The sequence below is a fragment of the Callithrix jacchus genome, chromosome 4 (genome assembly GCF_049354715.1).
Source record: "Callithrix jacchus isolate 240 chromosome 4, calJac240_pri, whole genome shotgun sequence".
In the NCBI taxonomy this organism is placed as follows: domain Eukaryota; kingdom Metazoa; phylum Chordata; class Mammalia; order Primates; family Cebidae; genus Callithrix; species Callithrix jacchus.
The window spans coordinates 83645566-83659143 of NC_133505.1; the positions used below are offsets into that span (position 1 = coordinate 83645566).

At 37.2% G+C, this 13578-nt stretch overlaps 1 pseudogene across 1 annotated transcript; it reads right to left on the minus strand.

The window, feature by feature from the left end:
- Positions 1-5397: 5397 nt before the first annotated feature.
- Positions 5398-5886, minus strand: LOC100393271 (small ribosomal subunit protein eS24 pseudogene; annotated as a pseudogene). The gene has a single exon (XR_013534833.1). The product of XR_013534833.1 is annotated as a small ribosomal subunit protein eS24 pseudogene (transcript).
- Between the last annotated feature and the right edge of the window lie 7692 nt (positions 5887-13578).

Below are 13578 nucleotides of genomic sequence, written 5' to 3' on the forward strand. Positions count from 1 at the left end.
AGGCCCAAGACTTTCTCATGTCTTCTTCAAAGATTTTAAAACCCAAAGCTCTAAGTTATCGGTATAGCCAAATGTCCTCAAGGTAACCCCGCACTAGCTTGTGATTTTGAACCCACGTTGTAGTCACCCACTTCTTTTTTATTCTGAGAATTTCCTTTTTTCCAGTAGAGATATATATTAATGGTTAAAGGTTTTTAAAGTCATATGCTGCATTTTTTTCAGTACAGTTAGTATTATGTACTGGGAAGATTATTAACCTTCCTTTCTTTCGGCAGAGATATAAATTAAGGGTTTAGTGATTTTTGAACAATTAAAAAATATATATTAATGGTTTGAAATTTGTATGTTGGATTTTTACCAGCATGTTTAGTGTTTTGTATTGGGAAGATTATCAACCTGAATTTCTGGAAGTATAAATCTGTAAATTTGTACAAAGTTGCAGGTTGAAAACAAATTCTGAGATGGGATCATGAAAATCTATTTTTCCCAAATGCAAAATAAAGATTAGACTCCAGCTTGCTTAACTACTGGGCTCTTCTCTTTTTTCTCTTGCCATGGAGGATAACAGAAAAAGTGATCATGTAATTAAATTGTTTTGCAACAAATTTTTATATAATTCACATATCAAACTTGTCAGTCACAGAACCTCCCAAAAATATTTGAATGTTTAACATTTTTGACTTTTAAAATGAGCAAAGCAAGTTAAGGTAACTAAAGACAATTTTGCTTCTTTTTTGGACTCAAGAAATCTGGTCTCCAAAACAAAATCAGCCGAATGACTCCATAGGGATTTTCTCCCCATGCAAAATTCATAAACATTTTTTTAAAACCTCTGCCCTTTGTTATTTTCAATTAAGATATCTCAATACCTTGCCAAAGTAAAAGATTACAAGTATTTTTACTTGTTTACTCAGACAAAAAAGACAACCATGTATCTTTTTCCTCAAGGGAAATAAAGTGTTTTCATCAAACAAGCTTTGTGCCTTCAGCTAAGAGGATGAACACTCTTGACAGCTAGTGACTGACAGACAAGTCTTGGATATAACAAGGATTTGCTAATCTAAGCGACTTTTGATGCAAACATGATGTAAGATCATTTCTCTTCTTCAGCAGATATAGATTCTAACTTCATTACTTATTAAAACTTAACAGAAGTCATTCAAAACATCTTGACTCTCTTCTGTTTCTATTCAGGACAACAGAAAACATTAGAAGTGTGTGTGTGTGTGTGTGTGTGTGTGTGTGTGTGTGTATTTCCTTGACTTCTGTATCAGTCTGTTCTCACATTGCTATAAAGAACCACCTGAAACTGGGTAACTTATAAAGAAAAGAAGTTTAATTGGCTCATGGTTCCACAGATCGTTTAGGAAGCATGACTGGGAAGACCTGAAGAAATTTACATTATGGCAGAAGGCAAAAGAAGCTGGCATATCTTACACGGCTGGAGCAGGTAGCACAGAGAGTAAAGAGGAATGTGTGACACACTTTTAAACAAGCAGATCTCATGAGAATTCAATCATGAGACAGCACTAGGAGGATCGTACTAAACCATTAGATACCACTTCCATGTTCCAATCATTTTCCACCACGTCCCTCCCGCAACATTGTGGATTACAACTCAACATGAGATTTGGGAACACAGAGCCAAACTATATGATTCTGCCCTTGGCCCCTCCCAAATCTCATGCTTTTTTATATTTCAAAGCAGAATCATGCATTCCTAACAGTCCCCCAAAGTCTTAATTCATTCCAGCATTAACTCAAAAATCCACAGTCCAAAGTCTCATCTGAGACAAGGCAAGTCTCTTTTCCTTATGAGCCTATAAAACCAAAAACAAGTTAGCTCCAAGATACAATGGGGGTATACACGTTAGGTAAACGTTTCCTTTCCAAAAGAGAGAAATTGGCCTAAACAGAGGGTCTACAGGATGCCTGCAAGTTCAAAATCCATCAGGGTGTATCTAGAGTCCTACATGAAAGCTAAATGTTTTCCTAGAGAGAAGAGAAAAAGATAACTTGGTTGGACAATGGAAAACCTCGTATCTTGGGGTTTGTGCCGGGTGCAGTGGCTTGTCTGTAATCCCAGCACTTTGGGAGGCCGAGGTTGGCGGCCTTGAGATCAGGAGCTCAAGACCAGCCTGGTCAATATGGCAAAACTATCTCTTCTTAAAAAATACAAAAATTAGCCAGGTGTGATGGTGGGTACCTGTAGTCCCAGCTACTCAGTAGGCCAAGGCATGAGAATCACTTGAACCAGGAAGGGGGAGGTTGCAGTGAGCCAAGATCACACTGCTGCACTCCAGCCTGGGTGATAGAGTAAGATTCCATCTCAAAAAAATTTTTTAAAAAGATAAGAAAGAAGTATTTTGTGATTTGTAAGGCCATTAAGAAATATTGTTTCTGACTAGTGTAGAACTTAAAACCCTACATTCTTGTTCAGAGTGGCCACTGTTTGTGGATTTTACTTTTATTTTAATAACACATCCTTGGGATACCTTGCATTCCATGTCTGTAAAAACATGGAATCTTCAGGCTATTGGGATATCGATAGATTGGATTTCCAAGACTCTAAGTGAAGAGGAGAAAAGTATTAGGTTAAGGGAGAAGTAAGACCTCCATAAAGTAACCTGAGCTGTCCCCCTGTGCCACTAGTGTTTCAAATACCAGTCTGCCCCCAGAGTACACCTTAGGAGTAATTTTACTCATCTTTAAAAAGTTTTTTTACACAATAAGGCAAAAATGAAGAATTCTCTCACAAACTGACACCAATTTATATGCAACTAATGATACTATACAGCTGGAAGACACAGACAAGATTTCCTTAAGTTCCTTTGGTCTCCAGGGTTGCTAAATGTCAGTTAGGGTTTTCCATGTTGGGTGGACACAAGGAGTGGAAGTTAGAACCAAAACCCACATACAATCTCAATAATTTATTTGAGTGTTTCCATATTTCAGTGTTATTTGGAAATAAACAAATCTGAAACTGGACTTCACAACACCAAAACAACCTTCAAAACTTTTACATTTTTTTTCAAAGGGACATATTTTAAATATTTTCTCATCTTGGCATAATTACTCTAGGCTTATATATGCACAGATATTAAACAAAAAAAGAAAATCTACATTTTGATGGAAGATCTCCTAATGTCACAAATACACATAAAATGCCCTTTCTATTTTTCATTAAAACTGAAGCTGTATCAACCTCCCAGCATCTAACAATGGGGCCAGTTGCTCCAGGGGTTATTATAGGGCCAGTCATCCTAGAACCACCTATCATTAGCTTTTCAGGATTTCTTCTTGAAGACACCTAGCTTTTTCAGATTGTATTTGCTCTAGACATAGACTAAAAAGTGATAGGGTTGTTCACGCATTCATTCATTAATACTTTCTGTATATCTATTCCAAACCATCACTAAGTGCCAGGTACAGTGCTGGGGATGACAATATAAAAAAGGCAACAAATATGCCTCATGCACTGGAAGACTTCTTCCTCATTTCTCTTTCATGCCATACCTTGAAAAAGCAGATTTTTTTCTCCTTTTTCTTCTCTTTTTTCTCTTTTTCTACCATCTTTCTTCCTCTTTCTCCTTCCCTTACTCATTCTTTCATTCAACAAATATTAGGAGACCACAGTGTGTAAGATACTGTCCTGGGTACTATGCTATCACTAGTGCATAAAATCAGTCCCAGCTTTCACGGAGCTTTTGGTTGAGATATAATGTGAATATGCAAGGGATCAGATGGCTGGTGTAGTTATACAGAATATAGTGATTAGAACTATAAAGGAAATAGAGAGAACTCTGTTAGAGAATGTGACTTCTAATTTGAATTGTTTGGTGATGATCTGTCTGATGAGATAGATGGTATTTAGGCTGAGATTTGAAGAAAGAGACAGAGGCAGACTTGGAAAGAACTTAGAAATAAGAAATCAGGTTTTCTAGGAAGAAGAAAAGGTATATGCAGAGGTACTGAGGTTGGAAAAAAACTAAAATGTTCAGGAACCCAAAGAAGAAAAAGAATGAAGTATAATGGCCAAAAAGCCAGTTTGAGAAGAAGGTAAAATCTAGATCCTATAGAAATGTGTGGGCTATTATGAGAAATTTAAATTTTATTCTAATAAATATAAGGCCATTGTAGGATTTCAAGCATGAGATCAATCATAGTCATAATAGCAATACCAAAAATAATAATATCTCACAGTTTTAAAGCATTTCTCTGCATAGTGGCAAAGCAAACAAAAAGGCAATATATTGCTAATCTGCTTCTTTCAGTAATAACCAAATTACTAAGCCAAAAAGTCAAGTTTTAAGAAAGGGAAACAACTTTAAACATGGTTTTAATATTTATAAACCTATTGCCTGATTTTAATCCCTTCTAAATAGGCACATCTCACTGTTGCTCAACTGTGTCCAAGATGGATATACCTCTGCAGGTGATAGTCTTATGACAGCAAGTACACTGGAAGTATCATGGGAACAAGAGACCAGGCCTTACACTTCTTAAATCCTTCCCCATACACACACACACACACACACAGCAGATCTACGCATACTGTAGGAGTCTGCTGATCAAAGCACTCTCTCTAAACAATAACAACATCAACAAGAAGACAAGTGGCTGTAAATTTACTTCTTTGGAAAGTGCAGCACAGAATATCTGGCCATTGCGCCTTTGCACAAACCCAGTGTAGGGATAATCTGTAATACTGTCCTGTTAATTTTATCAGGTACTGACAGAGGAAAACGTAGCTACATAAGCTAAGGAAGTGAGTCATGGGAGTTTAAAGAATAGAGGCTGATATAGTATGTGTGGATACAAGTTACGGCAAACTCCTGGGGAAATTTCAGTCACAGTTTCACCTTATCTCTTCAGAGTAGCTTGTAGTTTTTATTTTTCTGCTATGATCTCTGTGGAATGAGTCTTTTCTATCTTCAAAATACATATTGACCCATTTGGGTAAGAATTTAAATATAGTAAGAATACTTATTGGACATAGTGTCTGAATGAAAATGAACACAGTTTATTTAACATTTTGCCTTTCACCAGTTATCAGAACGATCTAAAACCTATATAATTATTTCAGACCTGCAGCACATGTTGTTATATTCCATTTTAACTTTCTGGAAACACTGTAGAAAAGTTATAGTAGGATACAGGTCTTCAGAAGAATGGATCTCTCCATGGCAGCAGTTATTTGCAACTACATTTTCCCTGGTCAACAAAAATCCGGATAGCTTAATGAGCTCAAAACCATCATTAAATTCCTTGTTAGTCACGTGTGCCCTAATGGCCATTAAATTATCCTGAGAACGCAAACCACCAAATACAAATGAAAACTAAAATCTAAGAGGTTACCTACACTTTCTTTTTTTTTTTTTTTTTTTTTTTTCCACACAAAAGTTTTTAGTTTATTAATAAGCTTCTCGTGAAAAATCCACAACGGCCATAGATAACATCATTGCGGCACCTTTTACTCCTTCGGCTTTTTGCCAGCACCAACATTGGCCTTTGCAGTCCCCCTGACTTTCTTCATTCTGTTCTTGCGTTCCTTTCGTTGCTTTCTTGAGGTCTTCTTCTTCTCATACAGGCCATGTCTTGCAAGTCTATGTTTGGGTTCATTTTTCTTTGCATAATACAGGGAATCATAAATCATGCCAAAGCCAGTTGTCTTGCCACCACCAAAATGAGTTCTGAATCCAAATACAAAAATGACATCCGGTGTGGTCTTGTACATTTTAGCTAGTTTTTCCCGAATTTCTGTCTTAGACACTGTTGCCTTCCCGGGGTGAAGGACATCAATGACCATTTGTTTCCTCTGAAGTAGTCGGTTGGTCATGAACTTTCTAGTGCGGATAGTTACTGTGTCGTTCATGATGGCGGCCTATTCCTACACTTTCTTTATAAACATATATAATTAGAAATTTTATTAAAATATCCACCTTATTTCTCTGGTTACATCTAGAAAAGTATTAAATTTAGACTGTATTCTTGACTATATCCTAATATGGGCTAATCAACAGATTCACTATGTGGTAATAGATAAGCAAACTGAGATGAAAAACATTAAATACATATAATGCTATTAAACATTAAGAGCATATAAAGATATCCAAGAGGTGTCTTAGAGTTAGCTACATAACAATTTAAAACTAGCCTTACCTTCACAGTTAGCAAATGCATCCATGTAATATCATTTTAAAAAGCAGTAAAGTCAGAATTTAAATTCCTACCCATATTTTTCACTACTTTGCTGTAAAACATTGAGAAAATTACAAAAAATCTCTGGACCAGATTCTTAAGATTTTTAATGCAGTGGGTAAGAATCAAGTTTTCACATTTGTGTGTTCAATAAATGTAATTTTTTATTTTGTTTACTGTAAGTCAACTTAATGTCTATTCCACTGGGTTAGTAGAAATTTAGCTCCAGTATATTACATATTGCCCTCTCAGTTTCTTTGGGGTACATCAATACTTCAAAAGTTGGCTTTAAATTAGTCTTGCACACTTCTAGATGTCTATCTCTGTTAGCTATTCCTCTCAGCTTGCCTTCCATGCCTCATCTGCTCTTACCTATGGGACTCTCTCTAGTCCAGAGGCTACTGGCCACTTCCAGCCTTGAAAGGTGAGGGTAGAATCATTATGATGATCACAGGCCACATGGGGCTGGGGGTACTCTGGAGTCACCACCACACAGGCAGTTTTTCTTTGAAGTCTTACAGTCTTAGGGAACTCCACTAGGAGAAATAAAGAACAGATACTACTTGTCCTCAGCAGCCACAAATTCAGCTGTCATTTGGCCTTCCTTGGAGCTTGGCCTAGGGTGTTAAGCACAGAAAACCCCCTTAAGGCCCATGAAAATCTCTGCTTCTTGATCCTCTTCTTTTCCTCAGAAAAAGAACTTTTTCTATAGTCTACTGTGGAGAAAGCTGTCCTCTTACTCATGATGTTTTCTTTCGGTTCCCTTGTTTCTTCTTTAAGTTATTTCCACTTTCCCCTGGGTTGGTGAACAGAACAGTCTAACAGATTATGATTTCTCTCTTCCTTCTGCTGTTATATCACCTTCCTTAGGCAATGAGTATAGAATGACCGAGCATGAAGAAACTGAGTGAACTCTAAACATTCTTAAACTCTACATTCTAAACCTGGAAAAATTAAAGATAAAATTTCTATCTGAACAGGAAAACCCAAGAATCCCTAATGTCAAAATTAGAAGAACTAGAGAAGCAAGAACAAACAGATTCAAAAGCTAGCAGAAGATAAGAAATAACTAAGATCACAGCAGAACTAAAGGAGATAGACACACCAAAAAACCCTTCAAAAAATCAATGAATCCAGGAGCTGGTTGTTTGGGAAAAGATCAGCAAAATAGATGGACTGCCAGCCAGATTAATAAAGAAGAAAAGAGAGAAGACTCAAATGGATGCATTAAAAAATGATAAAGTCAACATCACCATTGATCCCATAGAAACACAAACTACCATCAGAAAGTACTATACACACATCTGTGCAGATAAAACAGAAAATCTAGAAGAAATGGATAAATTCCCGGACACATAAACTCTCCCATGAGTAAACCAGGAAAGATCCTAATCCCTGAATAGACCAATAAGAAGGTCTGAAATTGGCAGTAATTAATAGCTTACCAACCAAAAGCAGTTCAGGACCAGATGGACTCACAGCAGAATTCTACCAGAGGTACAAAGAGGAGCTGGTACCATTCCTTCTGAAATGATTCCAAATAATACAAAAGGATGGAATCCTCCCTAACTCATTTTATGAGGCCATCATAATCTTGGTACCAGAAATTGGCAGAGATACAACTAAAAAATAAAATTTCAGGCCAATATCCATGATGAACGTTGATGTGAAAAACCTCAAAAAAATACTGGCAAACTGAATCCAACAGCATATCAAAAATCTTATCCATCACCATCAAGTTGGCTTCATCCTTGGGATACAAGGCTGGTTCAACATATGCAAATCAATAAAAGTAATCCTTCACATAAACAGAACAAACACAGAGAAGGCCTTCAACAAAATTCAACATCTCTTCATGCTAAAAACTCTCCATAAACTAGGATCGATGGAAAGTATCTCAAAATAATAAGAGCTATTTATGACAAACCCACAGCCAATATAACACTGAATGGGCAAAAACTGGAAGCATTCCTTTTGAAAACCAGCAGAAGACAAAGATGCCCTCTCTCACCACTCCTATTCAACAGAGTATTGGAGGATCTGGCCAGGGCAATCAGGCAAGAAAAAGAAATAAAAGATATCCAAATAGGTAAAGAGAAAGTCAAACTGTCTCTATTTGCAGACAATATGATTGTATATTTACAAGATCCCACTGTCTCAGCCCCAAATCTCCTTAAGATGATAATCAACTTCAGCAAAGTCTCAGGATACAAAATCAGTCTGCAAAAACCACAAGCATTCCTATACACCAATAATAGACAGAGACTCAAATCATGAGTGAACTCCCATTCACAATTGCTACAAAAAGAATACCTAGGAATACAACTAACAAGGGATGTGAAGAACCTCTTCAAGGAGAGCTACAAACTACTGCTCAAGGAAATAAGAGAGGGTACAAACAGATGAAAAAACATTCCATGTTCATGGTTAGGAAGAATCTGAATCATGAACATCGCCATACTACCCGAAGTAATCTATAGATTCAGTGCTATTCCCATCAACTACCACTGACTTTCTTCAAAGAACTAAAAAAAAAAAAAAACACTTTAAATTCATATGGAACCGAAGAGCCCACATAGCCAAGACAATTCTAAGCAAAAAATAAAATAAAAAGCTGTAGGCATCACGCTACCTGGCTTTATACTACAAGGCTACAGTAATCAAAACAGCATGGTACTGGTACCAAAACAGAGATATAGACCAATAGAACAGAAGAGACACCTCAGAAATACTGCAACATACCTAAAACCTGCTGATCTTTGACAAACCTGACAAAAAAAAAAAGCAATGAAGAATGGATTCCCTATTTAACAAATGGTGTTAGGAAAACTGCCTAGCCATATGCAGAAGGCTGAACTTGGATCCCTTCCTTACACCTTACACAAAAATCAATTCAAGATGGATTAAAGATTTAAATATAAGACCTAAAAACCATAAAAACCCTAAAAGAAAACTTAGGCAATACCATTCAGGACATAGGCACGGGCAAAGACTTTATGATGAATACACCAAAAGCAATGGCAACAAAAGCCAAAATTGATTAATGGGATCTAATTAAGCTGAAGAGCTTCTACACAAAAAAAGGAAACTTTCATCAGAGGGAACAGGTAACCTCCAGAATGGGAGAAAATTTTTGCAGTCTACATATCTGACAAAGGACTAATATCTAGAATCTAAAAGAACTTCAAATTTACCAGAAAAAACAAAAAGCTCCATCCAAAAGTGAGCAAAGGATATGAACATACACTTTTCAAAAGGAGACATTTATGCAGCCAAAAAACATATGAAAAAAGCTCATCATCACTGGTTATTAATTAAAACCATACTGAGATACCATCTCACACCAGTTAGAATGGTGATCATAAAAATGTCAGGGGACAACAGATACTGGAGAAGATGTGAAGAAACAGAAACACTTTTACACTATTGGTGGCAGAACAAATAATTTCAACCACTATGGAAGACAGTGTGGCAATTCCTCAAGGATCTAGAACTAGAAATACCATATGACCCAGCAATCCCATTACTGGGTATATACCCAAAGGATTATAAATCATTCTGTTATAAAGACACATGCACACATGTTTATTGCAGCACTGTTCACAATAGCAAAGACTTGGAACCAACCCAAATGTCCATCAATGATAGACTGGATAAAGAAAATGTGGCACATATACACCATGGAATACTATGCAGACATAAAAAAGGATGAGTTCATGTCCTTTGCAGGAACATGGAAAAAACTGGAAACCATCATTCTCAGGAAACTAACACAGGAACAGAAAACCAAACACCACCTATTCTTACTCTTAAGTGGGAGTTTAACAATGAGAACACATGGACACAGGGAGGGGAACTTCACACACCAGGGACTGTTGGGTGGTGGGGGGATAGGAGGGATAACATTAGGAGAAATACCTAATGTAGATGACGAGGTAATGGATGCAATGAACCACCATGGCATATGTATAGCTATGAAACAGACTTCCATGTTCTGCACATGTACCCCAGAACTTAAAGTACAATCAAAAAAAAAAAAAAAGAAAACATAGTGACATAACTTTTCTAAAAATAAAATGCATACAATAAATTTTGTTATCTTATGTAGTTAGCAAATGGGTGTGTCAAGTATATAATTCTATTAATTCAGAGTTTACAGAGTCTTCATAATATACAGCTCTCTAATTTTTACAATGTAGGTACAATTTAGACACAATAAATATTGGTTCCATACAGTCTATGTATCTCCAGTCATTCAGAAGACAATACAGAATTATTTATGGTGTTTAGTGACTATAACTAATATGTTACTGAGAGCATGTGGAAGTATTTGTTAAAATTAGTTCAAATAGAAAAACAGATTTTATTCTATAAATAGAATAACTCCAACTCTGTGTGTGTGTGTGTGTGTGTGCACGCACGCCAGCATACCCATGTGATGTGAGCAATTTGGTTGTGCTAGGACCCTGTAGTAGAATGGATCCACTGTGCATTGCTTGACATTTTAACATAGTCAAGTCAACCAACTTAATATCCTTTTTGTAAGAAAATAGGCAAATTAGAAAAAAAATAGACAACATTAGAGCAAATATGAACAGAAATTGGATTATTCATTTAAGGAAAGACAAGCTGTAACAAAACTCAAAACGCTGACTTAATAATAATTTAGGAACTTAAGCCTGTTCCTCAAGCTCCGCTGAGTTTGAATTTATGGTCCCTAAACATCCAAAATGCTCAGTTTGTAACTGTATTAACATAAAAATCTATGAATTTCCAGAATCAAGTGTTCCTTTTGCTGCAATAATCATTAAACTTTGAACCACTACAGGCCTTAAACACTATATTGGCATCGTAGACACAAACACTAGGATGAAATCACTTCCTTAAGAAGCTCAAGACTGATTCAAGAAACAAATCGTGACTTAGAACCTGCTGGTTAGTCATGTAATCAGTTGACAAATATTTGTTGACTGCTAACTTTAGAGTCTAGGCTAGGCACTAGATTAAGATACTTTCCTCTCCTACAAATTGGAGTCACTGGGCTTCTGGAAAAGATAATTAAATTTAAAATTTAAAATTTTTATTTTAAATTTAAAAGGTAATTAAAATATATATGCTTAGATGAGGCTTATAATTATGTAAGAGATCCAGGAGAGGCACCATGTATTCCACTAAAAAGGCACTCCTAGTTGAAGGAAGCAAAGGTAGAGAATATCCAGATTAAAGGCATGGGAAACATGACAGTAAAAGAAAACAGAAAGTCAGTCATTCAAGAAGTTCACTTAACCTGACAAGAGATTAAGAATTTGTAAAAAGAAATTTCATGATGGGGAATACAAGTGTATTAAGACAGAAAAGGTAATGGCTAGAATAGAAGCTTGTAGTATTTAGAGTAGCAGATATTGTCTCTGAAATTTTCCGTGCCCTGATCCTCAGAAACCTAATATTTTAAGTAGTATGCCAAGAAGACTCTGCAAATGTAACTAAGGTTAATGACATTAAGATGAAGAGAGTAGCCTGGATTATCTGAGTGACACTGGGGATCTAATCACAAAGCTCTTAAAAGCAGAGAACAATCTCTGGTTAGAGGGAAAAAAAATGGTGAAGTCAGAGAGATTCAGCACATGAGAAGGACTCAACCCATCCTTGTTGACTTTGAAGATGAAGGAAGCCATAAGTAAGGGAATTTGGCTTTCATGTTAGGGAAAGCCCTGACTGACAGCTAGCCAGCAAGGAAATGGGGTCCTTAGTCCTACAACCACAGGGAACTGACTTAACACAACACAAATGGGCTTGCAAGTGGATCCTTTCCAGAGTCTCCCCAAAAAGAGCTCAGGACAACAGGCACTTTGGTTTTTGTTTTGTGAAACTTAGAACATAGAAAATAATTGAGCTAACACAGACTTCATACATACAGAACTACAGGATCATAAATCCCTGTTTCAGCCAAAAGTCTGTGGTTTATTACAGTAGCAACATAAAAATAACACAAGGTTAAAGAGTTAAGTAAAAACCAGTTTATATAGTCCTTATATGCCTACTAGGTTATGGTGAAGGTTTGCTTCAAAGTGATAGAGGTAAGAGGCAGAACAAATCTAGGCAGACAGGGGCAGGATCTTGGTGGAACCCTACCTTCAAGCTGAAAAGCCTGAAACCCATGGCCCAAAGTGAAAACTTCTATCCCTGTTTGCCGACTCTCCTCCCAATTGTTTCTTTCTGAATTATGTCTTTTTACCAATGGAATGTTGCATTTTCCAAAACTACCTACAGCCCACCCCCAAACCTGTGCCTATAAAAACCCCAGACTCAGTGAGAAGAGGAAAGAAGCATCTTGACTGGATAGGCAAGAGGCAATTTGACTTCAGAGGGACAGCTGGACTTTGGGGGAGAGATGGACTGACTACAGGGAAGAGCCAGCCAAAGACAGCCAGACTTCAGGGAAGAATACCTGCCAATCCTGACCCTCTCTAGGTCCCCTCTCTGCTGAGAGCCATTTCCCATTGCTTAATAAAATTATCTACCTTCATCATCTTTCAAGTGTTCAAGCAACCTCATACTTCTTGAATGCCAGACAAGAACTAGAGACTCACAAAGTGCACATACCCAAAAAGGGCTGTCACATTGGCCCCTTGCCCTCACTGGTGGCAAGGGGCCCACTGAGCTGATAATGCACTGCTGCTGTCCTTGGACAGTGGAACTAAGAGAGCATTGTAATATGCCCTCTGGAGCTTTGGGGGTCACAGGCACCCCAGCTGGGCACTGCCACAGGGCCTGCATGGAGCCTGCTCCTGCCAGCACCCGTAGCAGCTGGCTAAATTCCACACTCACTCATTCATGTGCTCCCTCCCACAAGGGCTTGAGTGTGGTGGCCTGAGTAAATGGGGCACCCCATTGCAAGTCCAATGAAGGGGTTGAAAAAAACCCTGCCTCAACACCATGTATACAATGAAGTAACTTTTGCATAAAAAGTAAATTTCAAAGCAAACTTGTGGTGTAGTGTCTAGAGTAGACATTAGAATGAACTATCACCTTCTACAATTTGAGTTCCATGAAGGGAAGAGATGTCTGTACAATGTTACTTCTCCATTCCGTAGAACAGTTTCAGCATTTTATAGGTGCTCAACATAATAATAGGTGTTTATTATTGAATGAATGATACTAATCAGCACTGAAAAGGAGCAGTAAATTATTGTTCAAATTTTCCTTACTTCAAGTATCTTTATGTGTGCATATGTGGGAGGGGTTCCTCATTATTTTCTATTGGTATTTCCTTCCATTTTTGCTGAGTGAACTACTTAGGCAACAAAATCAAAACTGGTTCAGAAAATGACACTAAGATGGCAGTCAGTGCTATCTTATAGAAGGTGAAAGGAACAG